Here is a 19,381-nt window from a genome sequence, read left to right on the forward strand (position 1 = left end):
CATATATAATAACCTAATAATCGGCTAAGTCCAGGATCCATATATAATAACCTAATAATCGGCTAAGTCCAGGATCCATATTATATGAAGAGAAAAATCGGCTAAGTCCCAGATTGGGTCTGTCAGAAATACACTTCCAAGTTACCACACAAGCAAGCAAGATGGCCTAGTGATGGATCCATATGATATGAAGATAAAAATCGGCTAAGTCCCAGATTGGGTCTGTCAGAAATACACTTTCAAGTTACCACACAAGTAAGCAAGAAGGCCATATGATAGATCCATATGATATGAAGAGAAAAATCGGCTAAGTCCGAGATTGGGTCTGTCAGAAATACACTTCCAAGTTACCACACAAGCAAGCAAGATGGCCTATTGAAGGATCCATATGATATGAAGAGAAAAATCGGCTAAGTCCCAGATTGGGTCTGTCAGACATACACTATCAAGTTACCACACAAGCAAGCAAGATGGCCATATGATAGATCCATATGATATGAAGAGAAAAATCGGCTAAGTCCGAGATTGGGTCTGTCAGAAATACACTTCCAAGTTACCACACAAGCAAGCAAGATGGCCTATTGAAGGATCCATATGATATGAAGAGAAAAATCGGCTAAGTCCCAGATTGGGTCTGTCAGAAATACACTTCCAAGTTACCACACAAGCAAGCAAGATGGCCTAGTGATGGATCCATATGATATGAAGATAAAAATCGGCTAAGTCCCAGATTGGGTCTGTCAGACATACACTATCAAGTTACCACACAAGCAAGCAAGATGGCCTAGTGATGGATCCATATGATATGAAGAGAAAAATCGGCTAAGTCCCAGATTGGGTCTGTCAGAAATACACTTCCAAGTTACCACATGAGCAAGCAAGATGGCCTAGTGATGGATCCATATAATATGCAGAGAAAAATCGGCTAAGTCCCAGATTGGGTCTGTCAGAAATACACTTCCAAGTTACCACATGAGCAAGCAAGTTACCACATGAAGAGAAAGCCGGCAAAGTCTGGGAATGTTACCACATGAACTGGAAAATGGGCAAAAACCTACCTTCACAGGGAACGTGAATAAGTAAGGCTGTAGACATCGGATCGACAAGCCAAAGACTGATATGGAAAGGAAATGAGTAGTACTAGCTTTCCTGAGAGTTGCAGAGCTTAGACTGCATATGAACGAAAGTTATTAAGCGTCAAAGTCAGAGAAGTTACCCAAAGGAACACAAGTTCCAACTTAGAGCATGTATACCGCCTAGACGGTAAGAGGTACGGCCAGGCTGAGGAATAAGGAAATGTTGGCCAACATGTTCCCTAACTATCCCCCGAAGACCGCAAAGCAATCCAACATCAACCAAGAAAGTTATAGCCCGATCAAGAAAACACCTACTTTGCACCGATATTGCACCAAATACATGTACCAAGCACCTTCGGTTGCATACCTGCAGGGGCTTACCATAGTAGGCCATGGAAGACCGATATACCGAACATAATCACTTTCTATCTCCTCGGGTGTTTGAGATAGCGCTTTGCGGTACAAGAACGAAAGTTAGACTTTATCTTGGTGCATCTTTTTGCCCAAGATCACAAGACCCTATCTACCAAGGCAAGAAAGTTGTGTGGGGACAAAATGTCCAAAAGTGCCCAAAGTGGCACACTTGAACCATATATTCGAGAAAAACACAAGTGTGGGCCCGAGCTAGCAAGTTGAAATGTTCTGACCGTCAGTAGCCCTAGTTGAGGTGCACTTATCATTATATGAGGCCAACGTGCCAGCTAGTCTCTAAAGGGGCGATATGGGTGTTCCAAGGTTTGTACCCAATTGAGGAAAAAACAGGGTAAGGTACGGTGTACCGCGAATAACTCGGGCTATAGATGTCCGATCGATGAGTTTGGCATATGTATGGAAAGGTCTCGACGAGACCTAACTACCCTGAAAGTATGAAGGCAAAGACTTGAATGACCGGGAAGTAATTAAGTGCACAAGTGGTAAAGTTGCACCAAAGTCCATGTTACCCGAAGTGGTACATGAACACCCAATATTCGACCAAAACACAAGTTTAGAGACGAGCTAGCGAGCTACATTGTTCAGACCGTCAGTAGCCCGCATCAAGACACGCATTTCATTATATTGAGCCTAGCCGCTAGCTCGACTCGAAGTCGGTCATATGGTTGGTTGATGGTTTGGACCGACCACGTGGTGTACCAAGGTGATGTACCTTTCATGAATTAAAACTCTGGCTGTATGGCACTGAGCGACAAGCTAAGGTGTGATTTGGAATAGTCTTGAGTGGGACTATTTAGGAAAAATGCGAACAAAAAATCACAAAGTCCTTGGGCGAAGCTATTAGCGAAACATAGAGCAAATTGGTACCAAAAACTATGGAAATGGGACTTGAGTCAAAAATAACCGCAAGTTGGAGAAGAGATAGCAAGCTTGCGTAGAACAACTATATTTGGTGCATGGTATCACCAACAAAAAAGTATATGGGGCCAAGGTGCTGGCTGGCCTCCAAAGTGGAGATATGGGCGATCCAAAGTTTGTACCCAAGTACGAACAAGTATGGAAAAAACAGGGTAAGGTACCAAGTACCATTAATAACTTCGGCTGTAGATGGCCGAGCGAGGCAAACGGCTCACCGTTGGAAAGGTCTTGGGGAGACCTATCTACCCTGAAAGTTTCATGAGGCTGAGTTGAAAGACCACGGAGATATTAGGTGATGATGGTCCAATTCGGGGACCAAGTCGCAGGAAATGGCGCTTGACCAAAATCACCCTTGGAAGGTGAATACCGGCTTACCGGTAAGAGATAGCGACTTGGCGTAGAATATTCATAAGTTGGGCGTGTAGAGACGCAACTTTTATTATATGGGGCCAACCCGGTCAGGGTGCTCCAAGTCGGTCGTTTGGTTGGTTTATGGTTTGGGCCGACCACGTGGTGTGCCAAGTTGAGGTACCTTTCATGAATTATAACATGGTCAGTTTGCCACCGAGCGACAAGCTGCGGTGTGTTTTGGAATGGTCTTGAGTGGGACTATCAAGGAAAAATACCAATCGAAAATCAGCTTGTCCATGGCCGAAGCTATTAGTGAAACATATAGCAAAATGGGTCCAAAAACGAATGAAATGGGAATTGGACCAAGAATAACGGCAAGTTGGAGAAGAGATAGCAAGTTGGCGTAGAACAATTATATTTGGTGCATGGCATGACCAACAAAAAAGTATATGGGGCCAAGGTGCTAGCTGGCCTCCAAAGTGGAGATATGGGCGATCCAAAGTTTGTACCCAAGTACGAACAAGTATGGAAAAAACAGGGTAAGGTACCAAGTACCATGAATAACTTCGGCTGTAGATGGCCGAGCGAGGCAAACGGCTCACCGTTGGAAAGGTCTTGGGGAGACCTATCTACCCTGAAAGTTTTATGAGGCTGAGTTGAAAGACCACGGAGATATTAGGTGATGATGGTCCAATTCGGGGACCAAGTCGCAGGAAATGGCACTTGACCAAAATCACCCTTGGAAGGTGAATACCGGCTTACCGGTAAGAGATAGCGACTTGGCGTAGAATATTCATAAGTTGAGCGTGTAGAGACGCAACTTTCATTATATGGGGGCAACCCGGTCAGGGTGCTCCAAGTCGGTCGTTTGGTCGGTATATGGTTTGGGCCGACCACATGGTGTACCATGTTGAGGTATCTTTCATGAATTATAACTCGGTCAGTTTGCCACCGAGCGACAAGTTGCGGTGTGTTTTGGAATGGTCTTGAGTGGGACTATCAAGCAAAAATACAAACAGAATATCAGCTTGTCCATGGCCGAAGCTATTAGTGAAACATATAGCAAAATGGGTCCGAAAACGAATGAAATGGGACTTGGACCAAGAATAACGGCAAGTTAGAGAAGAGATAGCAAGTTGGCGTAGAACAATTATATTTAGTGCATGGTATGACCAACAAAAAAGTATATGGGGCAAAGGTGCTGGCTGGCCTCCAAAGTGGAGATATGGGCGATACAAAGTTTGTACCCAAGTATGGCAAAAACTGGTAGAGGTACCTTTCATGAATTACTGCTCAGGCTGTATGGCACTTAGCGGGACGCTTGGCTCTGGTATGGAATAGTCTTGAGTGGGACTATCAAGGAAAAATACGAACAAAAAATCACCATGTCCACGGACGAAGGTATTAGCGAAACTTAGAGCGAAATTGCGACCAAGTCCCTGGAAATGGCCCTTGGACCAAGTATACCGTCAAGGCGGTACGAGATAGCGAGTTGACGTGGAACATTTGTAAGTTTGCCTTCACGAGACGAAAGTTTAGTTATATGGGGCCAACCCGCTCAGGGTTGTCCAAGTCGGTCATATGGCTGATCGAAATTTTCGACCAAGTACTGAGAAAACAGGGTAAGGTACCGTGTACCTCGAATAACTTTGGCTGTAGATGTCCGAGCGAGGCAAACGGCATAGCGTTGGAAAGGTCTTGAGGTGTTCTAGGCACCCTGAAAGTTTGAAAAGGCTATCTGGAAAACTCGTGGAGATATTAGAGAAACATTGGGCCCAAAAGATACCAAGTCGCAGGAAATGGGCCCTCCAAGAACACCCTAAAATCCCAATTACGGCTAAGTTGCAGGCCAGCTAGCGAAGTGAAATGTTCTAGGCATAACTAGAACACGTTAATGCGCAACTTTTTGAATCAGAACTTTTTTCGATATCTGGCCCCCAAAGGGGGGATATGGGCGATCAAAGGATTTTTCCAAGTTTCGGTACTTTTTACGGTATCGCTCATAGCTCCGGCTGTATGCAAGCAAATGACAATCTAAGACATGATTTGGAAAGGTATTGAGCAGTACTAACTTACGTTAGAACACAGCGAAGCGCTATCGGTTCATGGCAAGGCCGATATAAACAGTCAAAGATGAAAAATGTTGACAAAATGAACAAAAATTACCTTGGTACGCGAATAGCGGCCAGGGATGAAGAGGTACGAAGGTGGTGTAGAAGAATTATAATTAGGGCTTGGTACGCTCTAAAAGTTTGCCGAAGACCGCAAAGCGCTCAGACCCATAGAAAGTGGCCATTTGGGCCGAACAGTGCGTGCAAAGAGGTGAAAATGCAAAAATTGCACTTTGGGGGGCGATTTGCGGGGGGAAGGAGGGGTCGGAGGGCAAAATGTCCCTTGACCAAAAAGTCTTATCTCGTCGAGATCTACAACATTGCCGAAGACCGCAAAGCGCTAGCTCGCAATCGAAAAATCGAGAATTTGAAAATTTTCTAAGTCTTGGGCTCCCTAAGGAAAAGTTTCAAAAATCACGTTTGTCCCCAATTTTGAAGGGGAAGGAGTCGGTTCCGGGGCATGGTGTCTTCGGCAAAAAGTCTTATCTTTTTGCGTACTTTCGACTAGTTCAATAAAAATTTTTGACCCAAAATTTGTTCGGCGGACCCCTAGGTCGAAAAACCCGAAAAAAGTCGAAAAAAGTCGAAAATGTCGAAAAATGAGAAAACCTCATATTCGGACTCTACACGAGCCCCAGATATTGAAAAGTGAAATCCGCGGTCGATTTGGAACAAAAAATTGACCTAGGCAAAGTTGTATGGAGGTAGGGACCCCTGAGAAAAAAGTTTGGTCCCGAGGCTCCTTGGACCACCAAGTCCCTAGGTCGGACCAAAATCGGAAAAAATCCGACCAAAGTCGAAAGTGTCGAAAATTTTAAAAAACCCCTTTTGGGGCCCTATGGCCTCCCTAGATAATGAAAAGTGAGGTCCGCGGCCGATCCGGAAGAAAAACTTGACCTAGGCAAACTTGTATGACGGTGGGGACCCAAAAAAATTTCGATGAGTGTAGTTTAGACAGGCCGGAAAATGTATCGGTGGTCCGTATCAAGGGACGTCTTTTAGTTCTATGGGGTGGTGGTCGTCGAACAAAGTCGCCTAGGTCGACCACCAGAAAGACCAGTCGTGTTGTAATGGATGTTTTGGCCACTTTACTAGGGAAACCTAGTAGGTCGAAGCAAATTTGGGGTTCGAGATGAGTTGGTGAAAGTTGGTCCAACCTAGGTGTGCTTGGTGGAGGTTGACCATGAAAGTAGAGCATGATGGGAATGACCATAACTTTGGTTCTAGATGTCGGATCGGTACACTTTCGGCAGTTTTGGAAAGGTGAAGGCCTGCTCTAGCTATGTTTCCTACCAAGCTAAGCGCCTACTAGTGACCCGGAGGAGGTATTAAGGGTCAAAGGCAAAAAGGGGTACCCTAAAGTGCATGTGACCAAGAAAATGGGAAAAACGGTATCGCCTATAGCTCAGGCTGTATGGCTCGGATCGGAAAGCTTGGATATGCGTTGGAAAGGTCTTGACGAGCGCTAGCTATGTGTCCTACCAAGCGAAGCGCTAGGTGTTGAGCAAGTCGGTCATATTAGAGGGCAAAGGTGAAAAATGGTGGTTTAGAGGCGAAAATTCACCTTATGATCGAAAATAGCGGGCGAACGATAAGAGCTACGAACACGGCGTAGAACAATCATAAGTACGTTACCACAAGACCTAACTTTGGCCAATATAGAGCGAGAAGATCGGAGGTACCCATCAGGGTGATATGGCTGGTTCAAAGTTGGACCAAAACGAGACTTGAGAAATGGATTGAAACACGGTATCGCGAATAACTCAGGCTGTATGGAACGGATCGACAAGCTAAGATCAGTGTTGGAAAGGTCGAACCGAGCGCTAACTATAATCCCAAACAACCGAAGCGCTAAGTGTTGAGCAAAACTGAGTTATTAAGCGACAAAGTCGAAAAATAATACCAAAATGGCCAAAAATCACACAAGACCAAGAATACCGAGCAGGCGGTAAGAGATAGCGGGTTGACGTAGAATACTTATAAGTTTGCCTCTACAAGACCTAAAAGTCGGCCATAGAAACCGAGAAGATCGGACCACTCTGGAAGGGTGATACGAGTGGTCAAAAATTGCCAAAAATGAAACATGGCTAAAATGGATTTGACTTGTGCACCATGTAGCTCCGGCTGTATGGCATGGATTGTAAAGCTAGGATATGTTTTGGAAAGGTAACACCCAGCGCTAGATACGACTAGAAGAAAGCAAAGCGCTAACTAGCATGATTTGGAAGTTATTAAGCGTCAAAGTCGAAAAATGTTACCAAAATTGAAACTCGAGTACATTGGGCCAAAAAGTACAAGTTGTGAAATTTGGACTTACGAGTAAAATACCGAGCAGGCGGTAAGAGATAGAGACTTGGTGTAGAACAATTATAAGTTGGGCATGTTATAACCTATATTTGGCCCGAACATAGTGTCGAGATCGGTGGTACCCAAAAGGGTGGTACAGGTGTTAGATGGTTTTCCCAGAGCATAAGCTCCACATGATATGGAAAACGGGAAACATCATAACTTCGGCTGTATGGCATGGAATGGAACGAACAAGGTATCGATGGAAAGAGAAAAGGTAGCGCTAACCATAATTCCTACCAAGCAAAGCGCTAGCATGTGACCGTTCGGGTGTTATTGTGAGTCAAAGTCAGAAATTGTTACCACGAGAGGCGAAAATCCGACTAAGTCCAAAAATACCGGGCTGGCGGTAAGAGATACGGCTTGGCCGTAGAACATTTATAAGTTGGCCAAGACAAGACCTAAGTTTCGTCCATAGACGACAAGAAGATCGAAGATACCTGAAGGTGAGATATGGGCGTCCCAAAGTGGGCCTTTGAAAAAGTGACAAACTTCCCTTATAACAGCATACACCAAATATCTCTGGCTCTATGGCACCGAATAAGAAGTTGAGGTCAGCGATAGAAAGGTGATAGTCAGCGCTAAATATCATACGAACAGAGTGAAGCGCTAAAGGGAAAGGATCTTGGTGATATAAGGTGACAAAGTCGAGAAAAGTTGCCTCAAAATCATGAAAAATGTGAAAAAATGGCTAAGTCCCGGGTGCCTTAAGGGCAGGTTGATCGAATGTACCGAGCTGGCGGTACGAGATAGAGACTTGGTGTAGAACAATTATATGTTTGGCATGGCAAGACCTACATTTGGTCAATACAAAGTGAGAAGATCAAAGAAACCCGTAAGGGTGATATTGGTGTCCAAAGGTAAAAAGCACTAAGTCTTGGGAAACTTATATGAAGAAAAAGGACCCTGATGGGTCATATAGGATGGATCGAAAAATCGGCTAAGTCCCAAAATGGGGATGTCAGAACTACACTCAAATGTTACCACACCAAGCAAGGCAAACTTATATGAAGCAAAGGACCCTGATGGGTCATATGGTATTGGTCGAAAAATCGGCTAAGTCCCAAAATGGGGATGTCAGAACTACACTCATGTGTTACCACACCAAGCAAGGCAAACTTATATGAAGCAAAGGACCCTGATGGGTCATATGGTATTTTACGAAAAATCGGCTAAGTCCCAAAATGGTGATGTCAGAACTACACTAAAATGTTACCACACCAAGCAAGGCAAACTTATATGAAGGCAAGGACCCTGATGGGTCATATGGTATTTTACGAAAAATCGGCTAAGTCCCAAAATGGTGATGTCAGAACTACACTAAAATGTTACCACACCAAGCAAGGCAAACTTATATGAAGGCAAGGACCCTGATGGGTCATATGGTATTTTACGAAAAATCGGCTAAGTCCCAAAATGATGATGTCAGAACTACACTCAAATGTTACCACACCAAGCAAGGCAAACTTATATGAAGGCAAGGACCCTGATGGGTCATATGGTATTTTACGAAAAATCGGCTAAGTCCCAAAATGATGATGTCAGAACTACACTCAAATGTTACCACACCAAGCAAGGCAAACTTATATGAAGCAAAGGACCCTGATGGGTCATATGGTATTGATCGAAAAATCGGCTAAGTCCCAAAATGGTGATGTCAGAACTACACTCAAATGTTACCACACCAAGCAAGGCAAACTTATATGAAGGCAAGGACCCTGATGGGTCATATGGTATTTTACGAAAAATCGGCTAAGTCCCAAAATGATGATGTCAGAACTACACTCAAATGTTACCACACCAAGCAAGGCAAACTTATATGAAGCAAAGGTCCCTGATGGGTCATATGGTATTGGTCGAAAAATCGGCTAAGTCCCAAAATGGGGATGTCAGAACTACACTCATGTGTTACCACACCAAGCAAGGCAAACTTATATGAAGCAAAGGACCCTGATGGGTCATATGGTATTTTACGAAAAATCGGCTAAGTCCCAAAATGGTGATGTCAGAACTACACTAAAATGTTACCACACCAAGCAAGGCAAACTTATATGAAGGCAAGGACCCTGATGGGTCATATGGTATTTTACGAAAAATCGGCTAAGTCCCAAAATGGTGATGTCAGAACTACACTAAAATGTTACCACACCAAGCAAGGCAAACTTATATGAAGGCAAGGACCCTGATGGGTCATATGGTATTTTACGAAAAATCGGCTAAGTCCCAAAATGGGGATGTCAGAACTACACTCAAATGTTACCACACCAAGCAAGGCAAACTTATATGAAGCAAAGGACCCTGATGGGTCATATGGTATTGATCGAAAAATCGGCTAAGTCCCAAAATGGGGATGTCAGAACTACACTCATGTGTTACCACATCAAGCAAGGCAAACTTATATGAAGCAAAGGACCCTGATGGGTCATATGGTATTGATCGAAAAATCGGCTAAGTCCCAAAATGGGGATGTCAGAACTACACTCAAATGTTACCACACCAAGCAAGGCAAACTTATATGAAGGCAAGGACCCTGATGGGTCATATGGTATTTTACGAAAAATCGGCTAAGTCCCAAAATGGGGATGTCAGAACTACACTCAAATGTTACCACACCAAGCAAGGCAAACTTATATGAAGGCAAGGACCCTGATGGGTCATATGGTATTTTACGAAAAATCGGCTAAGTCCCAAAATGGGGATGTCAGAACTACACTCAAATGTTACCACACCAAGCAAGGCAAACTTATATGAAGCAAAGGACCCTGATGGGTCATATGGTATTTTACGAAAAATCGGCTAAGTCCCAAAATGGGGATGTCAGAACTACACTCAAATGTTACCACACCAAGCAAGGCAAACTTATATGAAGCAAAGGACCCTGATGGGTCATATGGTATTTTACGAAAAATCGGCTAAGTCCCAAAATGATGATGTCAGAACTACACTCAAATGTTACCACACCAAGCAAGGCAAACTTATATGAAGGCAAGGACCCTGATGGGTCATATGGTATTTTACGAAAAATCGGCTAAGTCCCAAAATGGGGATGTCAGAACTACACTCAAATGTTACCACACCAAGCAAGGCAAACTTATATGAAGCAAAGGACCCTGATGGGTCATATGGTATTGATTGAAAAATCGGCTAAGTCCCAAAATGGGGATGTCAGAACTACACTCAAATGTTACCACACCAAGCAAGGCAAACTTATATGAAGCAAAGGACCCTGATGGGTCATATGGTATTGATTGAAAAATCGGCTAAGTCCCAAAATGGGGATGTCAGAACTACACTCAAATGTTACCACACCAAGCAAGGCAAACTTATATGAAGCAAAGGACCCATATGGGTCATATGGTATTTTACGAAAAATCGGCTAAGTCCCAAAATGATGATGTCAGAACTACACTCATATGTTACCATACCAAGCAAGGCAAATTTATATGAAGGAAAGGACCCATATGGGTCATATGGTATTTTACGAAAAATCGGCTAAGTCCCAAAATGAGGATGTCAGAACTACACTAAAAAGTTACCACACCAAGCAAGGCAAAGTACCTAGGTGAACCCTAGGAAGAAACACGGACCAAGTCAGATGGCCTAAGTCAATAGAACAAGTGACCTAGGCAAAGTTGTATGGCGCTGAGGACCCTGAAAAATCTGGTTAGTGTAGTTTAGACAGGGTAGGTTTTTGGGTCGGCCGAACCCCCTTATTTTGGGTTTTGGCCTCATCAAGAAGCTACACCTAGGCAAACTGCCTAGGGTGAAAGTGCGAAGACCAATCGAATAGTAAGACAAGTTTTGACCGATCGCCCTAGGCAAGCTTGTATGAAGAAAGGGACCCTAAGGGTCATATGGAAATACATGAAAAATCGGCTAAGTCCCAAAATTGGGATGTCAGAACTACACTAAAAAGTTACCACATCAAGCAAGGCAAACTACCTAGGTGAACCCTAGCAAGAAACACGGACCAAGTCAGATGGCCTAAGTCAAGAGTGCAAGTGACCTAGGCAAAGTTGTATGACGGTGAGGACCCTGAAAAATCTGGTTAGTGTAGTTTAGACAGGGGAGGTTTTTGGGTCGGCTGAACCTCCTTATTTTGGGTTTTGACCTCCTCAAGAAGCTACACCTAGGCAAACTGCCTAGGGTGAAAGTGCGAAGACCAATCGAATAGTAAGACAAGTTTTGACCGATCGCCCTAGGCAAGCTTGTATGAAGAAAGGGACCCTAAGGGTCATATGGAAATACATGAAAAATCGGCTAAGTCCCAAAATTGGGATGTCAGAACTACACTAAAAAGTTACCACATCAAGCAAGGCAAACTACCTAGGTGAACCCTAGCAAGAAACACGGACCAAGTCAGATGGCCTAAGTCAAGAGTGCAAGTGACCTAGGCAAAGTTGTATGACGGTGAGGACCCTGAAAAATCTGGTTAGTGTAGTTTAGACAGGGGAGGTTTTTGGGTCGGCTGAACCTCCTTATTTTGGGTTTTGACCTCCTCAAGAAGCTACACCTAGGCAAACTGCCTAGGGTGAAAGTGCGAAGACCAATCGAATAGTAAGACAAGTTTTGACCGATCGCCCTAGGCAAGCTTGTATGAAGAAAGGGACCCTATGGGTCATATGGAAATACATGAAAAATCGGCTAAGTCCCAAAATTGGGATGTCTGAACTACACTAAAAAGTTACCACATCAAGCAAGGCAAAGTACCTAGGTGAACCCTAGGAAGAAACACGGACCAAGTCAGATGGCCTAAGTCAAGAGAACAAGTGACCTAGGCAAAGTTGTATGACGGTGAGGACCCTGAAAAATCTGGTTAGTGTAGTTTAGACAGGGGAGGTTTTTGGGTCGGCTGAACCTCCTTATTTTGGGTTTTGACCTCCTCAAGAAGCTACACCTAGGCAAACTGCCTAGGGTGAAAGTGCGAAGACCAATCGAATAGTAAGACAAGTTTTGACCGATCGCCCTAGGCAAGCTTGTATGAAGAAAGGGACCCTATGGGTCATATGGAAATACATGAAAAATCGGCTAAGTCCCAAAATTGGGATGTCTGAACTACACTAAAAAGTTACCACAGCAAGCAAGGCAAAGTACCTAGGTGAACCCTAGGAAGAAACACGGACCAAGTCAGATGGCCTAAGTCAAGAGTACAAGTGACCTAGGCAAAGTTGTATGGCGCTGAGGACCCTGAAAAATCGGGTTAGTGTAGTTCAGACAGGGGAGGTTTCTGGGTCGGCTGAACCTCCTTATTTCGGGTTTTGGCCTCCTCAAGAAGACAGACCTAGGCAAACTGCCTAGGGTGAAAGTGCGAAGACCAATCGAATAGTAAGACAAGTTTTGACCGATCGCCCTAGGCAAGCTTGTATGAAGAAAGGGACCCTATGGGTCATATGGAAATACATGAAAAATCGGCTAAGTCCCAAAATTGGGATGTCTGAACTACACTAAAAAGTTACCACATCAAGCAAGGCAAAGTACCTAGGTGAACCCTAGGAAGAAACACGGACCAAGTCAGATGGCCTAAGTCAAGAGTACAAGTGACCTAGGCAAAGTTGTATGGCGCTGAGGACCCTGAAAAATCGGGTTAGTGTAGTTCAGACAGGGGAGGTTTCTGGGTCGGCTGAACCTCCTTATTTCGGGTTTTGGCCTCCTCAAGAAGACAGACCTAGGCAAAGTGCCTAGGGTGAAAGTGCGAAGACCAATCGAATAGTAAGACAAGTTTTGACCGATCGCCCTAGGCAAGCTTGTATGAAGAAAGGGACCCTATGGGTCATATGGAAATATACGAAAAATCGGCTAAGTCCCGAAATTGGGATGTCTGAACTACACTAAAAAGTTACCACATCAAGCAAGGCAAAGTACCTAGGTGAACCCTAGGAAGAAACACGGACCAAGTCAGATGGCCTAAGTCAAGAGTACAAGTGACCTAGGCAAAGTTGTATGGCGCTAAGGACCATGAAAAATCGGGTTAGTGTAGTTAAGACAGGGGAGGTTTCAGGGTCGGCTGGACCTCCTTATTTCGGGTTTTGGCCTCCTCAAGAAGACAGACCTAGGCGAACTGCCTAGGGTGAAAGTGCGAAGACCAATCGAATAGTAAGACAAGTTTTGACCGATCGCCCTAGGCAAGCTTGTATGAAGAAAGGGACCCTATGGGTCATATGGAAATACATGAAAAATAGGCTAAGTCCCAAAATTAGGATGTCTGAACTACACTAAAAAGTTACCACATCAAGCAAGGCAAAGTACCTAGGTGAACCCTAGGAAGAAACACGGACCAAGTCGGATGGCCTAAGTCAAGAGTACAAGTGACCTAGGCAAAGTTGTATGGCGCTGAGGACCCTGAAAAATCGGGTTAGTGTAGTTCAGACAGGGGAGGTTTCAGGGTCGGCCGAACCTCCTTATTTCGGGTTTTGGCCTCCTCAAGAAGACAGACCTAGGCGAACTGCCTAGGGTGAAAGTGCGAAGACCAATCGAATAGTAAGACAAGTTTTGACCGATCGCCCTAGGCAAGCTTGTATGAAGAAAGGGACCCTATGGGTCATATGGAAATATACGAAAAATCGGCTAAGTCCCAAAATTGGGATGTCAGAACTACACTATAAAGTTACCACATTAGCAAGGCAGACTTGTATGAAGAACGGGACCCTGGTGAAAGTAGCAAATATCCCAAACCGAACATGAATATTATACACACAAGAGTACGAACATAAAGGAACACGGACCAAGCGTACCGAGAGAATCGGTACTATAGAACCCTCGTGGTTCTACACAAAGACTTTATGTTAGGGGTTCAAGCCCCATAGTACTCAAACGGTGACAGTAGCAAATATCCCAAAACGAACGTGAATCTTATTCACAAGAGTACGAACATAAAGGAACACGGACCAAGCGTACCGAGAGAATCGGTACTATAGAGCCCTCGTGGTTCTACACAAAGACTTTATGTTCGGGGTTCACACCCCAAATCGAACGTGGAATTTACTTTCTGATGGTCATGCGGTCGTCCAAAGGGGTCTAGTATCCTGGGATGACAAGCATCACGGGCACAGCTCGTATCAAAACAGTCGAAGAGGCCCGCGAAAGCTTGCTTTCCATGGCTATGCGATGCACAAATTGAGTTTACTCACCGTAGTATAAAACGAACGAACCGAACCTATCCGAGTAGGGATAATGGGCGCAGTAACATACTTCTGTGACCCAGCGAGAGTTGAACGAGGTGACATGAACTGTCAGTGGCTTATATCAGATGGGATACATACATGAGATTGCTTTCAAATCTACACTCGAAAACCTAACCAAGTAAAAGCGAACGTGGGGAGGATTCGAAACTGGTAACGAAATCTTAAGCTGGAAAGAGTCATCACTATGGATACATATTATGCGAAACCAATCAAGTGCTCAGTACTGATCCAAAACCTAAGAGCACTAGTGAACACCTTATTCTCACCCTAGTTCACATCCAAGTGATCGACCACGTGTGTGAAGCAAAGACCAATCGAATTCCTCAATGAACCGAACACTATGAACAAACGGCCAGAAACGTTATAACTATCCAAACATCCTACTATCTAGCGAAAGTCATCACGATGGAACCATACAATGATCTTAACCTATAGCGCTCACCTATTCCTACCCAGAGTGCAAGTGAACAGATTGCCCACCCTTACCAGTTCACAACCACGTGATCGACTAACATACCGAGGTTACCACAAGTCAAAGTTATACGTTTACAAGCGCAAGACCAATCGAAAACCCCGAAAGCAATCTCGACCCAAAATGTATTATCCGTGAGTGTAGTCGAGTCTCGTACTCGTCATCTGTAATCGTCGGATAGAATATCCAGTACACGGTTGTCTTTCCAAATGAAATCTACATACAGAACTCGCTCTTGGCAAATGGGTGGCATTGGCGCAATCAGGAGCGAGTTCCCGTCCGGGTGCCAAGTGATTGGCAAATGTCTGGGGGAAAGCAACCATATGTTGATTTGTCTGTTAGTGTACTGGGTGTTTGAGGTATGTAGTATCCACGCTTGGTTGGGTGTGTCAGAGGACCATGGATGCGTTCACAACCCCAATTGGGGTACATCGGGAATGATTTTGTGGAACCGATGTGCCCGGCACACACTAAGTTTTGTTGCAAGTTAATAGTGTGCCATGTCCGGGGGGGTTGTGATTAAACTCTGGTGAATTGCGTACTGTGGTGATTGGGGTATGAAAGCCCCGCAGTTGCAATGATCGGACGCGCCTAGCGTGTCCTTTAGTTGATGGTAGGGAAATGAAGGCCCTTGTCAGCTCACCTAAGTATTCATGGAAGTTTGGCATAAGGTCGCTGTGGTAGGGGTATGAAGGCCCCGTCAGCGCATGCACAATCGGGCGCACGTGCGCTTAGCGGAGTCGAATGCCGCTCAAGTGCCTGTCCGGTGCATCGGGTGTGTGTGATACGAGGGCAATGAGGTTCGCACGGGGGCTCGCCTCCCGTGTGCTACCGGACTTGACAACATATAGAACGTGGTGTTTGCTCCTCCGGGTGCATGGGACAATGAACATTCGAACGCAAAGTCGGAATTCTGGTTGATCCTACCAGTAATATACGCTCGTCTCAAAGGTTAAGCCATGCATGTCTAAGTACAAACAGATTTAATGTGAAACCGCATAAGGCTCAGTATAACAGCTATAATTTACGAGATCATCAACCTAGTTACTTGGATAACTGTGGAAAATCTAGAGCTAATACATGCAACATGCCAGGACCCTCGCGGGAACTGGTGCACTTATTAGTCAAACCAATCGCGGGTTCTCCGTGTCATTGAGTTGAAGTCTGGATAATGATGCTGATCGTATGGTCTCGCACCGACGACAGATCTCGCAAATATCTGCCCTATCAACTATGGATGGTAGTATAGAGGACTACCATGGTTGCAACGGGTAACGGGGAATCAGGGTTCGATTCCGGAGAGGGAGCCTGAGAAATGGCTACCACATCCAAGGAAGGCAACAGGCGCGTAAATTACCCAATCCCGGGACGGGGAGGTAGTGACGAGAAATAACAATATGAAACTCTTTAATGATGTTTCATAATTGGAATGAGTAGAGCATAAATCCTTCTACGAGGATCAAGTGGAGGGCAAGTCTGGTGCCAGCAGCCGCGGTAATTCCAGCTCCACTAGCGTATATTAAAATTGTTGCGGTTAAAACGTTCGAAGTTGATACTTGTCCAACACAGTCCGGCTCCGCCGACCCGGTCAACCCGTGGTCGGTGGGCCAAGTCGGAATCTGGTTGCGACTCAATGGTGTGGTAGGGCACCAAGTCTGTGTCATGGTGTGCCCTTCAACGGGTGCAAGTGTAACATAGAGCTCGACCGCTCACGTTTACCTTGAACAAATTAGAGTGCTTAAAGCAGGGTGCCCAAACGCCCTAGAATAATCTTGCATGGAATAATGGAATACGACCTTGGTCTAATCTTTCATTGGTTTGTACTCAGACCGGAGGTAATGATTAACAGAAGTAGTTGGGGACACTAGTATTACGGCGCGAGAGGTGAAATTCGTAGACCGTCGTAAGACTAACTAAAGCGAAGGCATTTGTCAAGGATGCTTTCTTTAATCAAGAACGAAAGTTAGAGGATCGAAGGCGATTAGATACCGCCCTAGTTCTAACCGTAAACGATGCCAACTAGCAATTGGGAGACGCTACAACCAGGTGCTCTCAGTAGCTTCCGGGAAACCAAAGTCAGGTTCCGGGGGAAGTATGGTTGCAAAGTTGAAACTTAAAGGAATTGACGGAAGGGCACCACAATGAAATGGAGCTTGCGGTTCAATTTGACTCAACACGGGAAAACTTACCAGGTCCGAACTTATGGAGGTGAGACAGATTAATAGCTCTTTCTCAAATTTAAGGGTAGTGGTGCATGGCCGTTCTTAGTTCGTGGATTGATTTGTCTGGTTAATTCCGATAACGAACGTGACTCACATATGCTAACTAGAACGCAGTCAGCGTTAATGCGTCGATGCCGATTGGAACGGGTTAGGACCTTTCGGTGGAGTATGACCTGACACCTTCGCTGTTCGTGTGCGCAAGTGCACTTACGGTACGCTGCTTAGCAGGACAATTTGTGTTTAGCAAAATGAGATCGAGCGATAACAGGTCCGTGATGCCCTTAGATGTTCTGGGCTACACGCGTGCTACAATGTGGGTAGCAGCGTGTCTCCTATTCCGAGAGGAACGGGAAATCACTCAAATACTCACTTAGTAGGGATTATGGATTGCAATGGTCCATATGAACTCGGAACTTCTAGTAAGTGCTGGTCATCAGCCAGCGTTGAATACGTCCCTGCCCTTTGTACACACCGCCCGTCGCTACTACCGATGGATTATTTAGTGAGGTCTTTGGAGATGATCGTTCGCTGGATCCTCGTGAACCGCGTCTGCTTTATCGAAGTTGACCGAACTTGATGATTTAGAGGAAGTAAAAGTCGTAACAAGGTTTCCGTAGGTGAACCTGCGGAAGGATCATTAGTGGCCAAGTGATCCTTCCAGAAGTCCGAACCTGCGGGTTGAGACTTCGGCACAAGTTGCCATATGATAATTGACGAAACACTATAGAAGTCCGAACCTGCGGGTTGAGACTTCGGCACAAGTTGCCATATGAAAGTTGACGAAACACTATAGAAGTCCGAACCTGCGGGTTGAGACTTAGGCACAAGTTGCCATATGAACATTGACGAAACACTATGAAGTCCGAACCTGCGGGTTGAGACTTAGGCACAAGTTGCCTTATATATAACTTCGAACAAATACACAAGTCCGAACCTGCGGGTTGAGACTTAGGCACAAGTTGCCTTATACATGACTTCGAACAAATACACAAGTCCGAACCTGCGGGTTGAGACTTAGGCACAAGTTGCCATATGAAAGTTGACGTAACACTAACAAGTCCGAACCTGCGGGTTGAGACTTAGGCACAAGTTGCCTTATACATACATTGGCCAAATAAACAGAAGTCCGAACCTGCGGGTTGAGACTAAGGCACAAGTTGCCATATTATATTCGATCAAACACTAAGTAGTCCGAACCTGCGGGTTGAGACTCAAGACCGTAACAAGATGTCACTATACAAGTCCGAACCTAAGGGTTGAGACTTAATGCGATCTAGATACCAAGTTGACATCCAATACCTGTTGAGCAAAACCAAAGATTCCCTGTTCTCGAATGATTACACTATATAACAGGGAATCATGAAGAAATCAAGCAAGCGTGAAACAAAGTCATCACTTGGGCATGCTCGATAGCCAACCACATGACCTTAACCTAAGAGAGCATGCAAACCACATGATACCTATAAACGATTAACCCGCCCTAGTTCAATCGTTCACCAAGTGATGACTTCAGTATGGCTAAGAGAAAAACTTTTGAATGGGAAAAACTCTAAGTCCGAACCTCCGGGTTGAGACTTCCGCGTCGGAGGTGGGCGCACCTCCTATCCGAAAGATGGTGAATCAGGGGTGTTCGATCAGCAATGGTCGGATGCCCCGTCGTAGTCCAACTATGACAATCCAAGTCAAGACCTCCGGGTTGAGACTTCCGCGTCCGGAGGTACGCGTACCGCCTACCCGAAAGATGGTGAATCAGGGGTGTTCGATCAGCAATGGTCGGATGCCCCGTCGTAGTCCAACTATGACAATCAAAGTCAAGACCTCCGGGTTGAGACTTCCGCGTCCGGAGGTACGCGTACCGCCTACCCGAAAGATGGTGTGCTTCTGGGGTATTCGATGAGTCGGATACCCCGTCGTAGTCCAACTATGACAATACAAAGTCAAGACCTCCGGGTTGAGACTTCCGCGTCCGGAGGTACGCGTACCGCCTACCCGAAAGATGGTGTGCTTCTGGGGTATTCGATGAGTCGGATACCCCGTCGTAGTCCAACTATGACAATACAAAGTCAAGACCTCCGGGTTGAGACTTCCGCGTCCGGAGGTACGCGTACCGCCTACCCGAAAGATGGTGTGCTTCTGGGGTATTCGATGAGTCGGATACCCCGTCGTAGTCCAACTATGACAATACAAAGTCAAGACCTCCGGGTTGAGACTTCCGCGTCCGGAGGTACGCGTACCGCCTACCCGAAAGATGGTGTGCTTCTGGGGTATTCGA

The sequence above is a fragment of the Anopheles ziemanni genome (assembly GCF_943734765.1).
Source record: "Anopheles ziemanni chromosome X unlocalized genomic scaffold, idAnoZiCoDA_A2_x.2 X_unloc_123, whole genome shotgun sequence".
Classification (NCBI taxonomy): Eukaryota; Metazoa; Arthropoda; class Insecta; order Diptera; family Culicidae; genus Anopheles; species Anopheles ziemanni.